Genomic DNA, 22347 nt, shown 5'->3' with positions numbered 1-22347 from the left:
GCGACCTCATGAATCGCAGCACGCCAGGCCTCCCTGTCCATCACCAACTCCTGGAGTTCACCCAAACTCACCTCCATCAAGTCGGTGATGCCATCCAGCCATCTCATCCTCTGTCATCCCCTTCTCCTCCTGCCCCCAATCCCTCCCAGCATCAGAGTCTTTTCCAATGAGTCAACTCTTCGCATGAGGTGGCCAAAGTACTGGAGTTTCAGCTTTAGCACCATTCCTTCCAAAGAACACCCAGAACTGATCTCCTTTAAAATGGACTGGTTGGATCTCCTTGCAGTCCAAGGGACTCTCAAGAGTCTTCTCCAACACCACAGTTCAAAAGCATCAATTCTTCGGCTGAAGACTAATTTATGTATTTCTAATATTTATAGTTTAAAGCAATTATATAATATTTATATAGCACTGAATCATTTCCAACATACTTAGACTTTAGTAATTTTAATTTTTTGAAAAAATACAACATTTAAAAAGTTCTCACATCTTACAAACTTGCAATTCATTTTATAACCTTATAAATCACCATCATTAATTTCTACTCAAGAGATGATAAATTTCAAGTTCAGCAATAAAATAAAATGGAAACAATGCATGTGTCCACAACACAGCAAAGAGGAACAAAACCAAGCTCAACAAATACAATGAGAGCTAAAAACTTTTCGAAGAGGGCAATAGTATATGAAACCTATTCCATTTCAATTATGAAATTAAAAGCCCAAAGAGGACCATGATCAAACACAGTGATGATCATTAACACCAAGAGACAAGGGTCCAGAAGAATGCAGTGTATCTCCTGAGGATGTTTGTGTCTGGTCTATGTGAGTGACAGCCCCCTGGCCTGCAGGCACTCCATCCCAAGTGCTTCAATCACTCACATGTTGTAAAACTCATTCTTAAAAACTTCTTAAGAGGATCCATTTTCCCTGTGTTATTGTCAAATCCACATTTAAAACAGAAAGCAAAAAAACTTTGAAATATGTAATGGCAATTGCTTTCACATCTCAGGGGTGTTATTTCTTAGAATGGGTAGTAATACATTCTACCTTGCCGTCTTCAAAGTCTTTAAAATGCCACCTCCTGTCATTCTGAAGGAGACATTCTAAAATAATCTAGAAAAGAAAGTCTATCCCCATAAGTTTTCTAAAATTCTGGGCACTTGCTATCAGAAAAAATTACTTTAAATGAGGTTGTTGTGTTGATATCGCTCTTGGTTTTTAGGCATATTTAAGTCATTATTGCGTGTCAGTCACCATACTGGGTTTGGGGGAAAGTGGCCCCACTCCTATACACAAAGGATAAGGACAATTAACCCTCTGATTAAGAGCTCTAGCAAACGTGGCAACGGTGACCATAACAAGGACCCTTCTCAACTGGGGTTAAAGGAGATCCTGGAGGGCTTCCTGGATGAAGTGATATCTAGCTTAATATCAGCAGGATGAGAAATCAACAAGACGAAGAGGAAAGAGAAGACCATTTCAAGCAGAGAAAACAACTTATGGTAGGACTTAGAGGTAAGAAAGATCATGGGACTGTTTGAGTGTTTTGTTTTGTTGTTTCATTGAGCCATGCGGCAGATAGGATCAGAATTTCCCAACTAGTGATGGAATCTGTACCCACTGCTGTGAAGGCTCAAAGTCTTAACCCCTAGACTGCCAGGGAAGTCTCTCTGCCCCAAGTTCTGCTTCTCCTTCTTCCTCTCTGTTAGTATCTGTGATTTCGCCTTTCAGGTTTGGGTGTCGTTAACACCTCAACTGCTGCTGGATTCCTTGCGCTGATAGGAACATCTGTGGTTCTGTAAACCTCGGTACACCCTGGTAATTATTTCCTTTGTAAATTAAAAGTTTTCCTTAAAATATCCTAACCTGTGGGTGCCATCTCTTTCCCCTTAGGGTCGATCCTGATTGATCCAAATGTTAAACTTTTATATCCTAATGTTTAAAAAGGAACTTAGACTCACAGACATAGAAAAACAGACTTGTGGGTTGCTAAGGGGTAAGGCAAATATTTTTTTTAACAAAAGGAACTTAAAGCACAACATTCTTATTAAAGAATTTAGCTTATTATATTGTTTCGTGGGGCTTTTGCTTTGTGTTATTTTCTTTCTATCTTGCCTAGAAAACCCCACGGACAGAGGATCCTGGAGGGCTACAGTCCATGGAGGCACAAAGAATGGACATAGGATCCCCTGGAGAAGGGAAAGGCTACCCAATCCAGTATTCTGGCCTGGAGAATTCCAGGGACTGCATAGGCTATGTGGTTGCAAAGAGTTGGACACGACTGAGCGACTTTCACTTTCACTTTGGTGACTAAAAAGAAAAAAAAAGGCATTTTTACTTATTTTTAAAATTTATTTTATTCAAATATAGTTGATTTACAATGTTGTATTTATTTCTGCTTACAGCACAGTGACCCAGTTATATATTATATGTGTATATATATATATATATATATATATATATAGAGAGAGAGAGAGAGAGAGAGAGTTTGTTTTTTTTTTTTCATATTCTTTTCCATTGTGGTTTTTGTGTTGTTTTGTTTGTAAGGCAGTATCTGAGACAGTCAAATCCTTCAAAATGGCAGACCTAGACCCTGGTAGCTCAGATGGTAAAGAGTCTGGCTGCAGTGCAGGAGACCTGGATTTGATCCCTGGTTCGAGGAGATCCCCTGGAGAAGGAATGCAACTCACTACAGTATTCTTGCCTGGAAAATCTCACCAGTGGAGGAGCCTGGCGGGCTGCAGTCTATGGGGTTGCAGAGTTGTACACAACTAAGCAACTTCACGTTAGATAACTAGAAACTCTACACTGTTTATCTGCCTTTCTATTTGTCTGAATATCATCCATCCATCCCAAAGTTATGTTTGAGATTTTTAGGGCTCTTTGTAAAGTTAAGTGAATCAGATGTTTCACTCATAAAGTCAATGGAAAAGAAAACCATAGGGCAATTATCTTTCATTACTGCTGAAAACTAAGTAATGGTGGCACATTGATTTTAAATATCAATTCACCTTTTATTCTGAATAGCTTTTGTTATATTTTTTTTTCCCAAAGTACTTCTTGAGAAATTAATATGTATCTCTAAGGGCATTATTCTACATCATTCATACCACCTAGTATGCCGTGAGGTAAAGAGCAAGTGATTAATAACTGCTGGCTGATTAATATGTTCACATAATTAATTGTTTGTGCGATTGACAGTTCTATAGTTATATATGCAGGCAGGTCATCTTTACCTTTATTAATTCTGAAAAATGTGACCTTTTTGTATTGCCTCGTTAGGTAGATTAAAATAACACTCAGTGAGGGACTATGTGGTAAATACCATTTATAGGAAAGGTCTTTCTTCACCCTTTTCCCACCCCCATAATCAATTCACACATTTAAATATCTGAAGGCTTAGAAATGATTTTCTGAGGCTTAACCCAAAAATATCAGTTTAGATAGGAATGAAAGGTTGCTGGTGCAAGCTACGTGCTATGCCGAGATTTGTGTCCTCTGGAGGAGAGAAGTTCGATCCGGGGATCAGAGACAAGGCCTGATCGCTTGGAGCTTTTGTGTAGCAAAGTTTTATTAAAGTATAATAGAGATAGAAGAACCTTCTCACATAGACATCAGAAGGGAACAAAAAGAGTGCCTGCTTGCTAGTTTTTAGCAAGGCATTTTATGTCTGTTAGCAAGCTGCTAATCAGATAAGAGAGACACTTCAAGGCTAAGAAAGTTTCAGCAGGCTCCTCTCCCTGTATTTTTGAGACAGGATGGCACCAGATGCTTTGGCCATAAAACAATTGACATGAATACTGGTTTGTTGAGCCATTATCAAGCCCAAGGTTTGAGAAAAGAAAAAAAGTTAGTCTTAGGCAGAACCATTTTGAAGAAAGGCAGATTCCAAAGCAAATATAGTTTAATTAACATAGCTTAAGAAAAACATTTCCATAAGAAAAATGGTATTGGTTAGCTCAAGGCAGAACCAGGTGTCGCCAACACAGAATTAAAAGTGCCTTTTGATTTTGTGCAGAAAAGGAAAAAACATCTGCCACTTGCAGTTTATTTCCACCTGCCACTTGGGGACCCCTGGCTTTCCTACCTGTTACCCTCTCAGGAGATATGTTTCAAACTACAGAGTCCTTATTAAGCTGATAGTAATTTCTCTGAACATAAAATGTAAAGTTAATTTATGTGTTTCTAATATTTATTAAAATCATTGTAATATCCATTCTTTTGTTGTTTTTGTTCAATCTGCTAATTTTGGGGAAAGTTTTTAATGCAACAAAACCTAAATAAAGTATTCCACCTCTAACTGGTATATAGGAACATGTCAAAGACCCTAACCCTTAACAATACAACCACAAGTCACTAGGCAAGCAATCTATACAGTAGAACCTTGTTGTGTAGCCATCCTGTATATAAGAGTTTACATCTGCTAATCTCAAACTCCCAGTCCTCCCCGCCCCCAACCCCTCCCTTTTGGAAACCACAAACATGTTCTCTATATCCGTGAGTCTGTTTCACTTTTGTAGATAGACTCATTTGTGCCATAGTTTAGATTTCACATATAAGTCATATCATTTGGTAGTTGTCTTTCTGACTTACTTCACTTATGAAAATCCATGTTGTTGCAAATGACATTATTTTGTTCTTTTTTATTGTAACGTCCATTCTTAACAGACTTATCTGTATTGTTAAGTTGAATACTTTGGAAATCTATTCTAATTTTTTAAATTATCATTTATGATCTGAGCCCATATGGCATTTAATAATCCTAAAAATTGTCATCAGCAATTAGAATTCAACAGATGATAAGGTTGACAGCTTTCAGAGGTGTTACAGAGCAACAAATGTAATGGAAATAACGTACATGCTCATATAAAGTAACAGACGTCCCCACTTACATGAGCCCACACACAAAAGGATCCTTAAAAATAATGCCATACGGTGGAGCCCCTGAAGTTCCCTGGACTATTGCATCTGGTGGTCCAGCCTCCTCGTCCTCGCTCCCACCCTCCCTTCCTAGCAGTGGGAAGCCCACCAGAGATGCCAGAAATACGCTTACAAAAATGGCAGCATTCTTGGCTGCATTGTTTAACCTCCTTCTCTGGATCAGCAATCAGATTTGTGTGTGTGTGTATTTTCTCAGTGTTTAGTATTTTGTTGGAAAAACAAGGTGACTGACACCCAGCCTAATATTCTGAATTCCCTGTCTCCAGGGGATCTTCCCAGCCCAAGGGGAGTGAACCCAGGTCTCCCACACTGTAGGAAGATTCTTTATCATCTGAGCCACCAGGGAAGCCCCAATATTCTGAATAATTATCTTCATTCTAGATATTCAGGTAATACTGAGCAGAATTACCTAGAAGGGCAGATGAAGTCAAAACCAGGTGCTAGTCATCATAAATACGAGACCACAAACGCTGTTGAAAATCTTTATAAGAAGGTGAAAATTCTTTACTGGGTTATGACAGGACCTTAAAATATAGAGAAGAGGGCCAAATACATCAGAACAACATGAACTCAGCCTTGTAATAAAGTGATGTTTATGAACTCAGAAGAAAATAAAGAATTCTTTACTGTGGGATTCAACACCAAAGAAGGAGGAGACCAACTATACTGAAAACAGTTAAATCCTCTCAGGATGTTCATGACAATTATCTGGGGTGTGCAGGTCAGTTTATGAAAGCAGGTGACGATACAGAAGTCACACTAGACAGCTTGAGATGGCTGCTTGTAAACTATGACCATGAAGACCCCATTTACTTGGGAGAAGATTTAAGAATGATGTAAACCAGGGCTAGTGGGTAGAGGAACAGAGCCAAGAAGCTGTGAGGGTTTATTACTATTATTACTATTATTTTTCTTTATTTATTTACTTATTTTTATTCAAGGATAATTGCTCAAAATGCTATGGTGGTCTCTGACATACAACAGTGCAAATCAATCATAATTTCCAACAAAGCCCTTTCCTCTTGAGCCTCCCTACCTCTATCCCACCCCTGTAGGTCATCACAGGGCTCCAAGCTGGCTTCCTTGGGTTATACAGCAGCTTCCCGCCAGTTATCCGTTTCACACATGATAGTGTACAGATGTCAGTGCTACTGTCTCAATTTGTCCCAGTCTCTCCTTCCCTTGATGTGTCCATAAGTCCATCCTCTACATCTGTGTCTCCATTTTTTCTCTTTAAATAGGTTCATCAGTTCTATTTTTCTAGATTCCATATATATATATATATATATATATGTACACATTAGCATATGATTATGTTTTTTCTGGAGAAAAATGTATGCACCTATGTGTGTATATATATACATATATGACATTACTGTATATATATAACATTACTATATCAAGAATACATTCTAATATTCTTCATGACTCCTGCCAAAGCCTCAGTTTACAGTCATCTCTATGAAAGAGATGTATGATATCTGTTATGATATCTGATATATGCTATCTGTTTTCCTCTTTCTGACTTACTTCAGTCTGTATAACAGGCTCTAGGTTCATCCATGTCACCACAACTGACTCAGATTCACTCCTTTTTCATGGATGAGTAATATTCCATTATATATTTTTGTGTGTGTGTGTGTGTGTATATATGTATATATATATACCACATCTTTATACATTCATCTGTCGACAGACATCTAGGTTGTGGAAGACGCCTGGTTTGTGGATGCGGTTAAAATGTACACCTGTAGTCTTCTATGCCTGAAGTCTTAGTGCTGGGGAGATACCTGGAAACTCTAACTATAGAAGCAAAAGATTCCAGACATCCCAACACAAAAGAGACTTTCAATCCCCTTTCTGCTCCCCCCCCAAAAAAAAAACCCACAAAAAACACCACTTGATCTAAGATTCTCTACCCAGAACTCTTTGGAACTGAAAATGTAACTATTCCACCTCCCTGTGAAGGATTTGGGTTGCTGTTCTGATTTTGCAGTCTCCTTTCCCTATGCTAAAGCTACAACTTGTTTATCATCTCCATCCATATGGTTATGTACACAGATATCAACCTGATTTACCTGAGAATCTACTAAAGAAAACAAGCAAAGTAAACAAAAATAAAGATACAAAAACAAACTTTAAACATCCGTGGACACCCATGAAAGAACAAGTATCTAACATGGCACTGAGAATGGGTTGCTGCATCTCCAAAGAGAGCACCAGGGTGGGTCCCAGTGATTGAGTCTTTCTAGATGAACATTCCATATTAGAGATCTTTCATAGAGGTGACTATAAACTGAGGCTTTGGCAGGAGTCATGAAAAATGTTAGAACGTATTCTTGATATAGTAATGTTATATATATATACAGTAACATCATATATATATATACATGCACATACATTTTTCTCCAGAAAAAAAATTTTTTTCTGGAAAAAAAGGATTTTTAAACAGTGATCAGAGTGAGAAATATTGTTGTCTATTTCTGATCAGATACTCACGGTCCATCACTGTGAAGATAAAGTGGTTGAACTTACTAAAAGTTAAATTAAAAAGTTGCACTTTAAACAGATTGGCCTTAATGAAAATTCTGGAGGAAATATTGATTGTCAGGTATTTTTAAACTCAAGATGTGTTAATTTAAATTGTAATATGACATAAATAACCTGCATCGTCCCAGCATATACCATTTCTGTCTAATAATAATTCCACTTGATTATTTGTAATTACCAGTATTTCTTGTAGAAGAGGGTAGAATAAAAACACCGCTTGTCCTAAAATTCACTAGTAAAATCACATTTTGAAAGTATCTTGACTCTTGACTATGTTATATACATAGTTCTGATTAAAGATTTTTTTTTTAACAAAATGAGCAATTTTCACTTAGCCCTGGCTCTCTCTTTTCTAAATATATTTAACATTTCTTGAGGTCTATTCTTCACAATTAATATTTATTTACATGAGTATTAATAGTGTTCTATAAACATGCCTTTTAAAATGTTCTACTAATTTGCTCATTGTTAGGTATGACTATCTACTAAATAATAAATTTAATGATTATTAAATGATTCTTACATTATTATCATTTTAATGCTTTTTTTAATCCATGCCACCTAGTTTAGGGCCACTCTTAGAAATTCCTAAATGACATTTATACCTGATTAAACTCTTTCAACCACATAATTATAGTTCTTCTTATTCTCATACTGTTGAAAGGTAAGAACTTTTTTGTGTCTTTCATGACTTGCATAAAGCAGTTTTAAAATCATTTCTTGGTCTGATATGGCCATTATTATACTGACAAAATAATTTGAATACAAGGTTTTGATAAAATTGATTGAACACATTAGAAAGTGTTGAATGCTTAAGTAAACTTTCAAGTCAGAAATTAAAAAGCCAAATAATTTATGAATGAATGGTTTATGACTGAAATGTGCTGCTTCTTACTATCTTTAATGTTAAGTTTTGCCAATGGATAATGACAAAATCATATACTCAACCAAGACTGTTTCCCAAAGCATATTCACAAATGTTTCATTCTAATTTTACTGACTCTCCCTTTTGTTTAAAGTTTCTGGAAAAAAACAAATTTAATTTCATTTTTCACTGGATTTAGCAAGAATATCCAAGTACATCATAATCTATAGCCTTTCAATAAGCTTATCATTAAAGTTATAAATGATGAATTGCTCGTTTATCTTCTTGCTAATTTTAATTGACTGAAATTAAGCTGGACTCTCTGTGCACACATGACAAGTCCTGGCAGACAATAAAGATGAGTGTCTCATTTACCCATTTGCAGTGAAATAAATTCTTGACGACTGCAGGTTTTAGGTTTTATATTCCAACAGGACCAGAATGTAAGACAGAAAGCAAAGTTTGAAACATGTAATAACAGCTTCATTCACATCTATCTGACATATTTCTTAGTATTTGATGATAAAATCCAGCTAAAAAAATTTAGTGTGTGGAAAGTCATTATAATGCTATCTCACGTAATTCTGTAGGGAAAGCTGTTCAAACAATCTGCAAAGGCATGATAACACATACCAGTTTCCTGAAATTCTAATGAAAGAAAGCTGGATGTTCTAGACTTGGACAAATGTGAGAAGACAAAAACATTTACAAATGTATTTATACATTAGACATATTTTTACGCCAATCACTGTGCCCGGTTTGGGGGAAAGCAGTTATGAGCAACGTAGACCGAGCCCCAACCCCTGTACAGAAGGGGTAGAACAATTCAACATACCCTCCGATGAAGAGCTCCAGGGCAATGAAAGCACAGGTCCAGGTGCAGAGTTATACTGTGTTCCTCAGAAATCTGCCTGGAAAATGGGCTTTAGTGCTCTGTTGTTGTTCAGTCACTAAGTTGTGTCCAACTCTTTGAGACCCCATGGACTGTAGCCCACCAGGCTCCTTTGTCCCTGGAATTCTCCAGGCAAGAATACTGGAGTGGGTAGGGCATCTTCCCAATTCAGGGATCGAACCCAGGTCTCCTGCATTGCAGCCAGATTCTTTACCGTGTGAGTCACATATTAGAAACTAAGTACTTAGAACTAGCCATGAAGTAGAAAACACAGGGAGTATTTGCAACAGAGGAAATCCATCACATAGAAAGAGTTACTTAAGGAATGACAGAATCTGGTACACAAAATGAGAGGGAAGGAACCCAGAAATTAGCTACCCAGAAAGAGCAGGAAGCCACTATCACCCTTGGGTGGGAGGGACTCAGTGCCAGGGTCCTGGACCCCAGAGCAGGAACACTTGACCTAAACTGGGGGAAAAGTGGGGATCTCAGGAGGGCTTCCTGAGGGAAATGATATCTAGGCTGAGACCTGAAGGCTGAGTAGATGTTAGCAATGTGAAGATGAGAGAGACTGTTTGAAGCAGAGGAAATAGCTTATGTGAAGATTCAGAGGTGAGAAAGAGCACGAGATCCTAAAGAAATAAAAGTTCAGCAGAGATGGAACCCAGACCCTTAGATTGTTGAGAGATGAGAAATGAACCTGAAAATGTAGGTAGAAGGTAACTCCATAACGTTAAAGAATATTTATATAAGGACAACAAAAAGCCTTTGAGAGATGGGTTTTACAGGGATTATCTTCTCAAGAATAGGCTGGAGGGTTGCAGGAGCAGTAGAAAGATGGCTTGGAGAATTTGTGGCAGTGGGGCTGGGATCACACAGAGGAGGTTAAATTGCATTTAGAAGATAGAATAGTCAAGTCCTGATGGGAGACCTGGTGTAAACAGTGAACAGTAAGAGAGAGGGAGGGAATGAGGATTCCAGCTTTCTGATGAAGGCATCTGGATGCATGGTGATGTCATTCACTGAGAAAGGAAACGCCAAAGGAGAGCAGTTTGGGTTTGGCTCATGGATAAGTATGGGGCATGTTGAGTTGGAAATACCTGTAAATTTTCCAAGGATAGGGATCCCATTAGAACTGGCTCCCTGGAGGTGGAGATCCGGGAGTCATCAGATTACATCTTATCATTTTATACATATAAAATGGTTCGTTACATAACAGAAATTTTGACAGTAGGTGATTTCTCCCTGGTAGAATGGAAGTTGTGACAAGACAAAGGACCCAGCAGGAACCCTGAAGAGAAGAAAGATAGTCCCATGTCCTAGCCCAGGTCCCCAAGAAGCAAAGCCAAAGCCAAACTCCACTCTGTTGGAGGGTGTAGGGCACCATAGCAGGGCAGGAAGTATAAGAGAAAAGTAGGAGTAAAGTAGGAAAGGCAAGGGATGTTCCTGGTGGTCTAGTGTCTAAGACTTCGCCTTCCAGTGCAAAAGGTACAGGTTTGATCCCAGGTCGAGGAGCTAACATCTCACAAGCATCTCAGCCAAAGAGCCAAACCATAAAACAGAAGCAATATGATAACAAATTCAATAAAGAGCTTTAAAATTTTTTGGAAAGGCAGGAAAGCAAAAACAGTGGCGCATCACCTGGCTGGTCCCAGCCCCACAAGAAAATCTAGCCTAGTGCTGAGTCATGAGATTCCCACAGAGGGCAGACCCCACCTCTGAAAGCTTCTGTCAGTCAGGTTCATAACTTCATCAAATGTCTGAGCCCAGGTTAAAAGAGAGATATTGAAGGGCCCTGTAACTTCAGAGTAGGTATGCTTTGTTTATAGCGCTTATGATAAGTGACCTTTTATTATAATTAGTTGTAAGGGGGACTTCCCTGGGGATCCCATGGTTAGGACTCCTTGCTTCCACTGCAGGGGGCGTGGGTTTTATTCCCGGTGGGAGAACTAAAATCCCTCATGCCATGCAGCCAAAAAAAAAAGAAAGAAAATTTCTTGAAGTGAACAAAAATGAAAATACAGCATACAACTTAAAATATTATTAACAAATAACTAAATAGAATGATTAGTTACAAGCATTTGTGTCTTTCTGTTTAACTGTCAGTCTTTCATTGAAAATAGAGTAAATTTTTTGAACTTGGAGGATGAATTAGTGGGCTTCAACTCACAAATAAGGCCAGAGGCAGTTAAACAGAGATTGGTTTCTCTAAATGCTGGCAAATGTCAAGTAGATGTTGAGTTCCAAATAAGCTGTCAGAAGTGTGATTGGAGCCCTAATATTATTTTGCTTATTATTTTATTTCATGAACCTGGTCAAGAGGGAACAGTACCAGTCTTGATCTGAGATTTTTAATAAATGTAATATCTTTGTATTTAGATAATGAAAAATTAGCAAGCACACAAGTAACAGTGATGATTGTCTAAAAACAACATTCTCTTTAAATAAAAATTCCTTTTTGCCGCGTCTTTCTGCTTTGTATGTTTGTGGGATCTTCACTGAGACCTTATACTCCTCTTCAAACTCACAGAATATCTATAGTAAACAAGGAGATATTTATGCTTGGAATCAAAATTCATTTTCAAGTATTTTCTGATTTCCCATCTGTTCCTGCAAAAAATAAATTCTTTTCTGAAAGGAAAAGGGAATGTTTTGCAAGATTAATTTCCTCTGAGAAAAGTGGAGTTTTCAGAACAATTTTAATGTTTTTTATTTTTCTCTATTTATAAGTTATGATTGAATTTTTATTCACATTTTATATTCATGTTTGCATGATAAAGAGGTACTCTGTCATTTTTAAACACCTCTTTATCACCTAATTGTTGAAGGAAGAGCACCAAGGGATAATGTAGAGTAAGGATTTTAAAATCTCATATTGGATCAACTTCCCTAATTCTCCCATAGTGGAAGTGTTAATTGCCTGGTTGTGTCCAACTCTGCGAGCCCATGGACTATAGCCCTCCAGGCTCCTCTGTTCACAGACTTCCCAGGCCAGAATACTGGAGTGGGTAGCCATTCCCTTCTCCAGGGGATATTCAGCACTAATCAGCAGCGTGAGACAATCATCTTCCTTGTGGAAGGTTTGGAATGAATACTTTATCACAATTTTCAGCTTTTGTGGGACCTCAAGAATGTCATCTCATTTTTTTTTTAAATGGGATGACCTCTGTAATGAAAGTTTATGCCTTCAGTGATAAGAAAAATCATGTGAATTTTCTCCTAACAGAGTCAGCATTAGCTTGGCTGACAGGTGACACAAATCCTGTCTTCTCCCTTTGGATACAGCAGCTAAGTCAAAAGCACTGTCAGGCATATGCTGAACCACTATTATTGCTTCCAGTAGGGTAAGAAAAACCTTTCTTCCAAAAATGGTAGGACAAAACCATCTTTTTTTTTTTTTCTTTTCAGTCTATCTATTTGCAAAATATTTCTGAGGATGTTTTAAAAATCCTCATTTGGATTTTCTTTTCAATCTCCTTTTAGGTTTTTAAATTTATTTATGTCTGTGATCCATTTTTTAGTTAATCTTTTGCATATGGTGCAAAGTACAATCAGTTGTTTTGCTGTTTTTGTTAGGGAAAGCACACTGATTGAAACCGCCCACCCTGGCCAGGCACCATGGTAACTATTTGCATGAGTTGTTTTATGACAGGAGATCCTGATAAGGAACTAATACGGAACTAATAAGCCACCACCAACCGGAAGAGTTTGGGAAAGGTCTAAAGGAGACACCGTGTGTCCGTCCACTTCCCAGAATCCCTCTCACTAGCATCCATCTTGGCTGAGCCATGCATGAGCCACCAGGAAGGTCTCTGAATTAGAATGATTGTCCAAAGACCATCTGGAAACTAATCCCATCACCATAAAACCCGAGACTGGGAGCCACGTGGCAGAGCAGTTCTCCTGGGTTCCCTTACACTACTGCTCTCCACCCAGGTGCCCTTTCCCAATAACATCTCTTGCTTTGTCAGCACATGTGTCTCCTTGGACAATTCATTTCTGAATGTTAGACAAGAGCCCAGTTTCGGGCCCTGGAAGGGGTCCACCTTCCTGCAACATTTTGTTTTGTGCAGAGGTACACAAATTTTTTTCTAGGCCACACAGCATGTGGGATCTTAGTTCCCCTCACCAGGGATCAAACCCACGCCACCTGCATTGGAAGGTGAAGTCTTAACTACTACCACCTGGGAAATACCTCTCAGGATGCTTTAAAGAGGGTCATTGTGTTGCAGGAAGGCGGACTCCTTCCAGGGCCTGAAACTGGGCTCTTGTCTAACACTCAGAAATGAATTGTCCAAGGAGACACATATGCTGACAAAGCAAGAGATTTTATTGGGAAAGGGCACCCGGGTGGAGAGCAATAGGGTAAGGGAACCCAGGAGAACTGCTCTGCCACGTGGCTCTCAGTCTTGGGTTTTTTGGTGATGGGATTAGTTTCCGGGTGGTCTTTGGCCAATCATTCTAATTCAGAGTCTTTCCTGGTGGCTCATGCATGGCTCAGCCAAGATGGATGCTAGTGAGAGGGATTCTGGGAAGTGGACAGACACGCAGTGTCTCCTTTAGACCTTTCCTGAACTCTTCCAGTTGGTGGTGGCTTATTAGTTCCGTATTCCTTATCAGGATCCTGTCATAAAACAACTCATGCAAATAGTTACTATGGTGCCTGGCCAGGGTGGGCAGTTTCAATCAGTGTGCTTCCCCTAACAACTGCGTGGGGGTAATGAGGCGTGGCTGGTAGCTGCCAATCCCCATTTCCCATTTCCAAAATTGCTGATAGAAGACAGGAAATGTGGGGCATTACACTACCATTCTGGGGGCCAATTCCTACATGCCAGACCCCTGTCAAGTACCACATACATGTTATCTTCCTATGTTATTCCACACAGCACGTGGAGAAAGGTAGGATTATTATTGTACCATTTTGTCAATGAAACTGAGTCACAGGTTCTTAAGAGAATCAGGTCAAAACATCGATATGTAGAATCTCTTTAGATTTCTCAACAGTGGAAGACAGAGGATGGTGAAGGGATGCCTTTAAAACTGGGCAGGAAAAATATTTCTAACTTGGATTATGCACCAAGGCAAACTATGAATCAAGCAAGAGCAGAATAAAGACATTTTCAAGCAAGAATAGTCTCAAAGTAAAACACCATTTCTTAAGAAGCTGTGGCCAACAAAAGTGTGACGATAAAATGGAAAAACAAAAACGGAAACTCATGGGCTACAGGAGATGAAAATGACAGAGAAGTGCTTTCTCTACTCACCTTGTATCTCCACTGGACTATAACTGACTTAGGACAATGGAACAGCAGTAAAAGTGATGCCAACAGAAGCAAGAAAGTTCTTGTGTATTAGAGCCCCCTCGTTATGTTCCTGGGACCCTGTGCCATATCCATGGTGAGAAAGTTTGAGCCTGCCTGACAAATGATGAAGAACACTTCCCAGTCAGACCCCTAGTTCAGGTGCCCAGCCGGCTAACCCCAGAAGCAGAGGCCCCTAACTCAATGCCCTTCAGACGCTGGAGTGACCACCATTGAGACACGGGACGGAGCCCAGTCCAAGCTGCTGATCCACAAAAATTATAAGTCATATAAACTGAGTTTGGGGTGGTTTTTATGCTATAAGACATACTGATGATGCAGCTGGAAGCTAGATGTGGGGTGCTGCCCAAAGAAACATAGAGAAAGGTAGGACTGTTGCACCATTGTTTTAAGAGAATGAAACTGAGTCACAGATTCTTAAGAGAGTCAGGTCAAATTCAAAACATCAACATGTAACATCTCTTCAGATTTCCTGACAGTGGAAGACAGTGGACAGTGGAGGGCTACAGAAAGAAACGGTTAAAATATATGACCTTGGCTTTGAGACTAAGCAGAAACTGGACAAACAGTGAAGAAGCTGGTGGCAAAACTGTAAAAATGGCAACCTGAGTTATAGATAGGACAACAGTGGACAAAACTAACACCCGCAACAAATTGGAAAAAGGGAAATACGTGATGAACTTTGGGATTTGCTGAGGAGATCATCAGAGAGAATCTTCCAAGTGACATTTCATTCCTTTTTCATAGATGTGGGAGGAGGGAGATGAATTAAGGAAAAATTTAGTTGTTGTTGTTGTTATTATTGCAAAGTGTTTTTTTGGTTTTTGCTTTTTATTAGAAAGGATAATTGCTTTACAGAATTTTGTGGTTTTCTATCAAACATCATGGTTGGATGGCATCACCGACTCAATGGACATGAGTTTGAGTAAACTCCAGGAATTGGTGATGAACAGGGAGGCCTGGCGTGCTGCAGTCCATGGCGTCGCAAAGAGTCTGAGCGATTGAACTGAAATGACTGATCAAACCTCAACATGAATCAGCCATAGGTATACATCCCTCCCTTTTGAACCTCCCTCCCGTCTCCCTCCCCATCCCACCCCTCCAGGTTGATACAGAGCCCTTGTTTGAGTTTCCTGAGCCATACAGCAAATTCCCATTGGCTATCTATTTTACAAATGGTAACGTAAGTTTCCATGTTACTCTTTCCATACATCTCACCCTCTCCTCCCCTCTCTCCATGTCCGTAAGTCTATTCTCTATGTCTGTTTCTCCATTGTTGCCCTGTAAATAAGTTCTTCAGTACCATTTTTCTATATTCCGTATATGTGCATTAGAATATGATATTTATCTTTCTCTTTCTGACTCACGTCACTCTGTATAATAGGTTCTAGATTTGTCCACCTCATTAGAACTGACTCATGCATTCATTTTTATGGCTGAGTAATATTCCACTGTGTATATGTACCACAACTTCTTTATCCATTCATCTGTTGATGGACATCTAGGGTGCTTCCATGTTCTAGCGATTGTAAATAGTGCTTCAGTGAACAATGGGATACATGTGCCTTCTTCAACACTGGTTTCCTCAGTGTATATGCTTAGGAGTGGGATCACTGGGTCATATGGTGGTTTTATTCCTCATTTTTTTAAGGAAGGTACATACCGTCTTCCATAGTGGCTGTATCAATTTATATTCCCACCAACAGTGCAAGAGCATTCCCTTTTCTCCACTCTCTCTAGAGCATTACTTATTTGTAGATTTTTTTGATGATGGCCGTTCTGCCCAGTGTAAGGTGATATCTCATTGTAGTTTTGATTTACATTTCTCTAATAATGTGTGATGTTGAGCATCTTTTCATGTGTTTGCTAACTATCTGTATGTCTTCTTTGGAGAAATGTCTGTTTAGGTCTTTTTCCCACTTTTTGATTGAGTTGTTTGTTTTTCTAGCAAAGAGTTGTAGGAGCTGCTTGTATATTTTGGAAATTAACCCTTTGTCAGTTGTTAGGGTTGTCTTTTCACCTTGCTTATAGTTTCCTTTGCTGTGCAAAAGCTTTTAAGCTTAATCAGGTCCCACTTATTTACTTTTGTTTTTATTTCCATTACTCTAGGAGGCGGGTCATAGAGGATCTTGCTTTGATTTATATCGTTGAGTGTTCTGCCTATGTTTCCCTCCAAGAGTTTTATAGTCTCTGGTCTTACATTTAGGTCTTTAATCCATTTGAGTTTATCTTTGTGCATGGTGTTAGGAAGAGTTCTAATTTCATTCTTTTACATGTAGCTGCCAGTTTTCCCAGCATCATTTATTACAGAGGCTGTTTTTGCCCCATTGTATATTCTTGCCTTCTTTGTCAAAAATAAGGTACCCATGGGTGTGTGGGTTTATTTCTGGGCTTTCTATCTTGTTCCATTGGTCTATTTTTCTGTTTTTGTGCCAGTACCATATTGTCTTGATGACTGTACCTTTGTAGTATAATCTGAAGTCAGGAAGCTTGATTCCTCCAGCTCCATTCTTCTTTCTCAAGACTGCTTTGGCTATTCAGGGTCTTTTGTGTTTTGATATGAATTGTGAAATTATCTGTTCTAGTTCTGTGAAAAATGCCATTGGTAATTTGATGGGGATCTCATTGAATCTGTAGATTGCATTTGGTAGTAAAGTCATTTTCACAATATTGATTCTTCATACCCAGGAATATGGAATATCTCTCCATCTGTTTATGTCATCCTTGATTTCTTTCATCAGTATCCTATAATTTTCTGAGTACAGTTCTTTTGTCTCCTTAGGTAAGTTTATCCCTAGATATTTAATTCTTTTTGTTGCAATGGTGAATAGGATTGATTCCTTCCTTTCTCTTTCTGATTTTTCACTGTTAGCATATAGAAATACAAGTGATTTCTGTGTATTGATTTTGAATCCTGCACCCTTGCTAAATTCACTGATTAGCTCTAGTAACTTTCTGATACTGTCTTTAGGGTTTTCTATGTACATTATCGTGTCATCTGCAAACAGTGAGAATTTACATCGTCTTTTCTGATCTGGATTCCTTTTATTTCTTTTTCTTCTCTGACTGTTGTAGTTAGGACTTCCAGAACTATATTGAATAACAATGGTGAAAGTGGATACTCTTGTCTTCTTCCTGATCTTAGGGGAAATGCTTTCAACTTTTCACTGTTGAGAATAATGTTGCTGTAGGCTTCTCATATATGGCCTTTACTATGTTGAGGTAGGTTCCTTCTATGTCCATTTTTTGAAGAGTTTTAACCATAAAAGGGTGCTGAATTTTGTCAAAGGCTTTTTCTGCATCTATTGAGATCATATGGTTTTTATCTTTCAATTTGTTAATATGGTGCACCACATTGATTGATTTGCATATATTGAAGAATCCTTGAATTCATGGAATAAACTCAAGTTGATCATAGTGTATGAGCTTTATTATGTGTTGCTGAACTCTATTTGCTAAAATTTTGTTGAGGATTTTTGCATCTATATTCATCAATGATAGTGGCCTGTAGTTTTTTGTTTTTGTATTGTCTTTGGTTTTGGTATCAGGATGATTGTGGCCTCATAGAATGAATTTGGAAGTGTTCCTTCCTCTACATTTTTTTGAAAGAGTTGAGAAGGATAGGCGTTAGCTCTTTTCTAAATGTTTGATAGAATTCTTCCATGAAGCCATCTGGTCCTGGGTTTTTGTCCTTTGGGAGATTTTTATCACAGCTTCAATTTCAGGGCTTGTAATTGGGTTGTCCATAATTTCTGTTTCTTCCCGGTTCAGTCTTGGAAGATTGAACTTTTCTAAGAACCTGTCCATTTCTTCCAGGTTATTCATTTTTTTGCTATATAGTTGCTCATAATAGTCTCTTATAATCCTTTGTATTTCTGCATTGTCTGTTGTAAGCTCTCCTTTTTCATTTCTAATTTTGTTGATTTGATTCTTCTCTCTTTTTTCTTGATGAGTCTCGCTAAAGTCTTGTCAATTCTATTTATCTTCTCACAGAACCAGCTTTTAGTTTTATTAACCTTTACTATTGTTTCTTTCATTTTTTTTTTCAATTATTTCTGCTGGGATCTTTATGATTTCTTTCCTTCTACTAATCTTGGGTTTTTTTTGTTGTTGTTGTTGTTATTGTTCTTCTTCTTTTTCCAGTTGTTTTAGGTGTAAAGTTATGTTGTCTATTCAATGTTTTTCTTGTTTCTTGAGGTAGGATTGCTTTTGCTGCATCCCATAGGTTTTGAGTTGTCATGTTTTCATTGTCATTTGTTTCTAGAAGTTTTTTGATCTCCCTTTTGATTTCTTCAGTAACCTGTTGGTTACTTAGAAACGTACTGTTTAATCTCCATGTGTTTTTGTTTCTTACAGTTTTTTTCCTTGTAATTGATATCTAGTCTCATATAGCATTGTAGTCAGAGAAGATACTTGATATGATTTCAATTCTTTAAAATTTACTGAGGTTTGATTTGTGACCCAAGATGTGGTCTATCCTGGAGAATATTTTATGTGCACTTGAGAAGGTGTATTCTTCTGCATTTAATGGAATGTCTTGAAGATATCAATGAGATCCATCTCATCCAATGTATCATTTAAGACTTGTGTTTCCTTATTAATTTTCTGTTTTGGTGATCTGTCCATTGGTGTGGGTCGGGTGTTAAAGTCTCCTACTATTATTGTGTTACTGTCAATTTCTCCTCTTATGTTGGTTAGTGTTTGTCTTGCGTATTGAGGTGCTCCTATGTTGGGTGCATAGATATTTACAATTGCTATATCTTCCTCTTGGATTGATCCCTTGATCATTATGTAGTGTCCTTCCCTATCTCTTATAGTCTTCATTATTTTAAGGTCTATTCTATCTGATATGAGGATTGCTACTCCAGCTTTCTTTTGCTTCCCATTTGCATGAGATACATTTTTCCATCCTCTCACTTTCAGTCTATATGTGTCTTGAGATCTGAAGTGGGTATCTTGTAGACAGCATATATATGGGTCTTGGAGAAGACTCTTGAGAGTCTCTTGGACTGCAAGAAGATCCAACCAGTCCATCCTAAAGGAGATCAGTCCTGGGTATTCATTGGAAGGACTGATGTTGAAGCTGAAACTCCAATACTTTGGCCACCTCATGTGAAGAGTTGACTCATTTGAAAAGACCCTAATGCTGGGAAGGATTGGGGGCAGGAGGAGAAGGGGACGACAGAGGATGAGATGGCTGGATGGCATCACCAACTCGATGGACGTGGGTTTGGATAGACTCCGAGAGTTGGTGAAGGACAGGGAGGCCTGGCATGCTGCAATTCATGGGTTCGCAAAGAGCTGGACACGACTGAGCAACTGAACTTATGTTTTTGTATCCATTCAGCCAGTCTGTGTCTTTTGGTTGGAGCATTTAATCCATTTACATTTAAAGTAACTATTGATATATATGTTCCTATTGCCATTTTCTTAATTGTTTGGGGTTGATTTTGTAGATCTTTTTTCTTCTCTTATATTTCTTGACTATATAAGTCTTTTTAACATTTGTTGTAAAGCTGGTTTGGTGGTACTGAATTCTCTTAACTTTTGCTTGTCTGAAAAGCTTTTGATTTCTCCGCCAATTTTGAATGAGATCCTTGCGGGTACAATAATCATGGTTGTAGATGTTTCCCTTTCAGTACTTGAAATATATCCTGCCATTCCCTTCTGGTCTGCAGAGTTTCTGCTGAAACATCAGCTGTTAAGCATATGGGGTTTCCCTTGTATTTTAGTTGTTGCTTCTCCCTGCTGCTTTTAATATTCTTTCTTTGTGTTTAGTCTTTGTTAGTCTGATTAGTATGTATCTTGGTATGTTTCTCCTTGGGTTTATCCTGTGTGGGACTCTGTGCCTCTTGGACTTGACTGACTATTTCCTTTTCTATGTTGGGAAAATTTTCAACTATAATCTCTTCAAAATTTTTCTCCACACTATCTTTTTCTCTTCTTCTTCTGGGACCCCTATAATTCAAATGTTGGTGCATTTGATATGATCCCAGAGGTCTCTGACACTATCCTCAGTTCTTTTCTTTCTTTCTTTTTTTTTCTTACTTTATTTTACTCTTCAGAAGTTATTTCTACCATTCTATCTTCCAGCTCACTGATTCATTCTTCTGCTTCAGATATTCTGCTATTAATTTCAGTAATTGTGTTGTATGTATGTTTATTCTTTAATTCTTCTAGGTCTTTGTTAATTGATTCTTGCATTTTCTCCATTTTGCTTTCAAGGTTTTGATCATCTTTACTATCATTATTCTGATTTTTTTTCTGGTAACTTGCCTATTTCCTCTTCATTTATTTTTACTTCTGTGTTTCTAGTTTGTTCCTTCATTTGTGTAGCATTTCTCTGCCTTTTCATTATTTATTTTTTTAACTTATTGTGTTTGAGGTCTCCTATTCCCATGCTTCAAGGTTGAATTCTTTCTCCCGTTTGATTTCTGCCCACCTAAGGTTGGCTCAGTGGTTTGTGTAAGCTTCTTATATAGTGAGATTTGAGCTGAGTTTTTGCTTGTTTGTTTTCCCTCTGGTGGCCCAGGCTGAGTGAGGTGGTAATCCTGTCTGCTGATGACTGGGTTTGTATTTTTGTTTTGTTTGTTGTTTAGATGAGATGCCCTGCACAGGATACTACTGGCAGTTGGGTGATGCTGGGTCTTGTATGCCAGTGGTTTCCTTTGTGTGAGTTCCCAGTATTTGATACTCCCTAGGGTAAGTTTTCTGGTAGAATAGGGTCTTTGAGTTAGTGCTACCACTCCAAAGGCTCAAGGCTTGATCTCTGATCAGGAACAAAGATTCCACAAGTGATTTGTTATGACATTAAAGTCAGATTTCCAAAAAGGAAAGCTCCACAGGACTGGAAAGGCCCAGCATAGAAGCAGAGGTTTATAACAACAATAAAATGTGTGACTGAAAATACGCATATACAGTTCAGTTCAACTCAGTTTAGTCGCTCAGTCGTGTCTGACTCTTTGTGACCCCATGAACCACAGCAAGCCAGGCCTCCCTGTCCATCATCAACTCCTTGAGTTCACTCAAACTCATGTCCATTGAGTCAGTGATGCCATCCAACCATCTCATCCTCTGTCGTCCCCTTCTCCTCCTGCCCTCAATCTTTCCCAGCATCAGAGTCTTTTCAAATGAGTCAGCTCTTCCCATCAGGTGGCCAAAATATTGGAGTTTCAGCTTCAAAATCAGTCCTACCAATGAACAACCAGGACTGATCTCCTTTAGGATGGACAAGTTGGATCTCCTTGCCATCCAAGAGACTCTTAAGAGTCTTCTCCAACACCACAGTTCAAAAGCATCAGTTCTTCTGTGCTCAGCTTTCTTTATAGTCCGACTCTCACATCCATATATGAACCCTGGAAAAACCATAACCTTGACTAGACAGACCTTTGTTGACAGAGTAATGTCTCTGCTTTTTAATGTGCTGTCTAGGTTGGTCATAACTTTCCTTCCAAGGAGTAAGCCTCTTTTAATTTTGTTCTCTAGTTCCTCTGCCTTTTCTAAAACCAGCTTGAACATCTGGAAGTTCATAGTTCACGTACAGCTGAAGCCTGGCTTGGAGAATTTTGAGCATTACTTTACTACAGTGTGAGATGAGTGCAATTGTGTAGTAGTTTGAGCATTCTTTGGCATTGCCTTTCTTTGGGATTGGAATGAAAACTGACCTTTTCCAGTCCTGTGGCCACTGCTGAGTTTTCCAAATTTGCTGGCATATTGAGTCCAGCACTTTCACAGCATCATCTTTCAGGATTTGAAACAGTTCAACTGGAATTCCAT

At 38.5% G+C, this 22347-nt stretch overlaps 1 pseudogene; it reads left to right on the top strand.

The window, feature by feature from the left end:
• LOC138445856 (glycoprotein-N-acetylgalactosamine 3-beta-galactosyltransferase 1 pseudogene) overlaps positions 1-5783 on the top strand; it is an 82632-nt pseudogene extending 76849 nt beyond the window's left edge.
• The last annotated feature ends 16564 nt before the right edge of the window (positions 5784-22347 follow it).

The sequence above is a fragment of the Ovis canadensis genome, chromosome 9, assembly GCF_042477335.2.
Source record: "Ovis canadensis isolate MfBH-ARS-UI-01 breed Bighorn chromosome 9, ARS-UI_OviCan_v2, whole genome shotgun sequence".
Taxonomy (NCBI): Eukaryota; Metazoa; Chordata; class Mammalia; order Artiodactyla; family Bovidae; genus Ovis; species Ovis canadensis.
The sequence above is the reverse complement of the archived record's forward strand: the minus strand, read 5'-3'. Positions and strand labels throughout refer to the sequence as shown.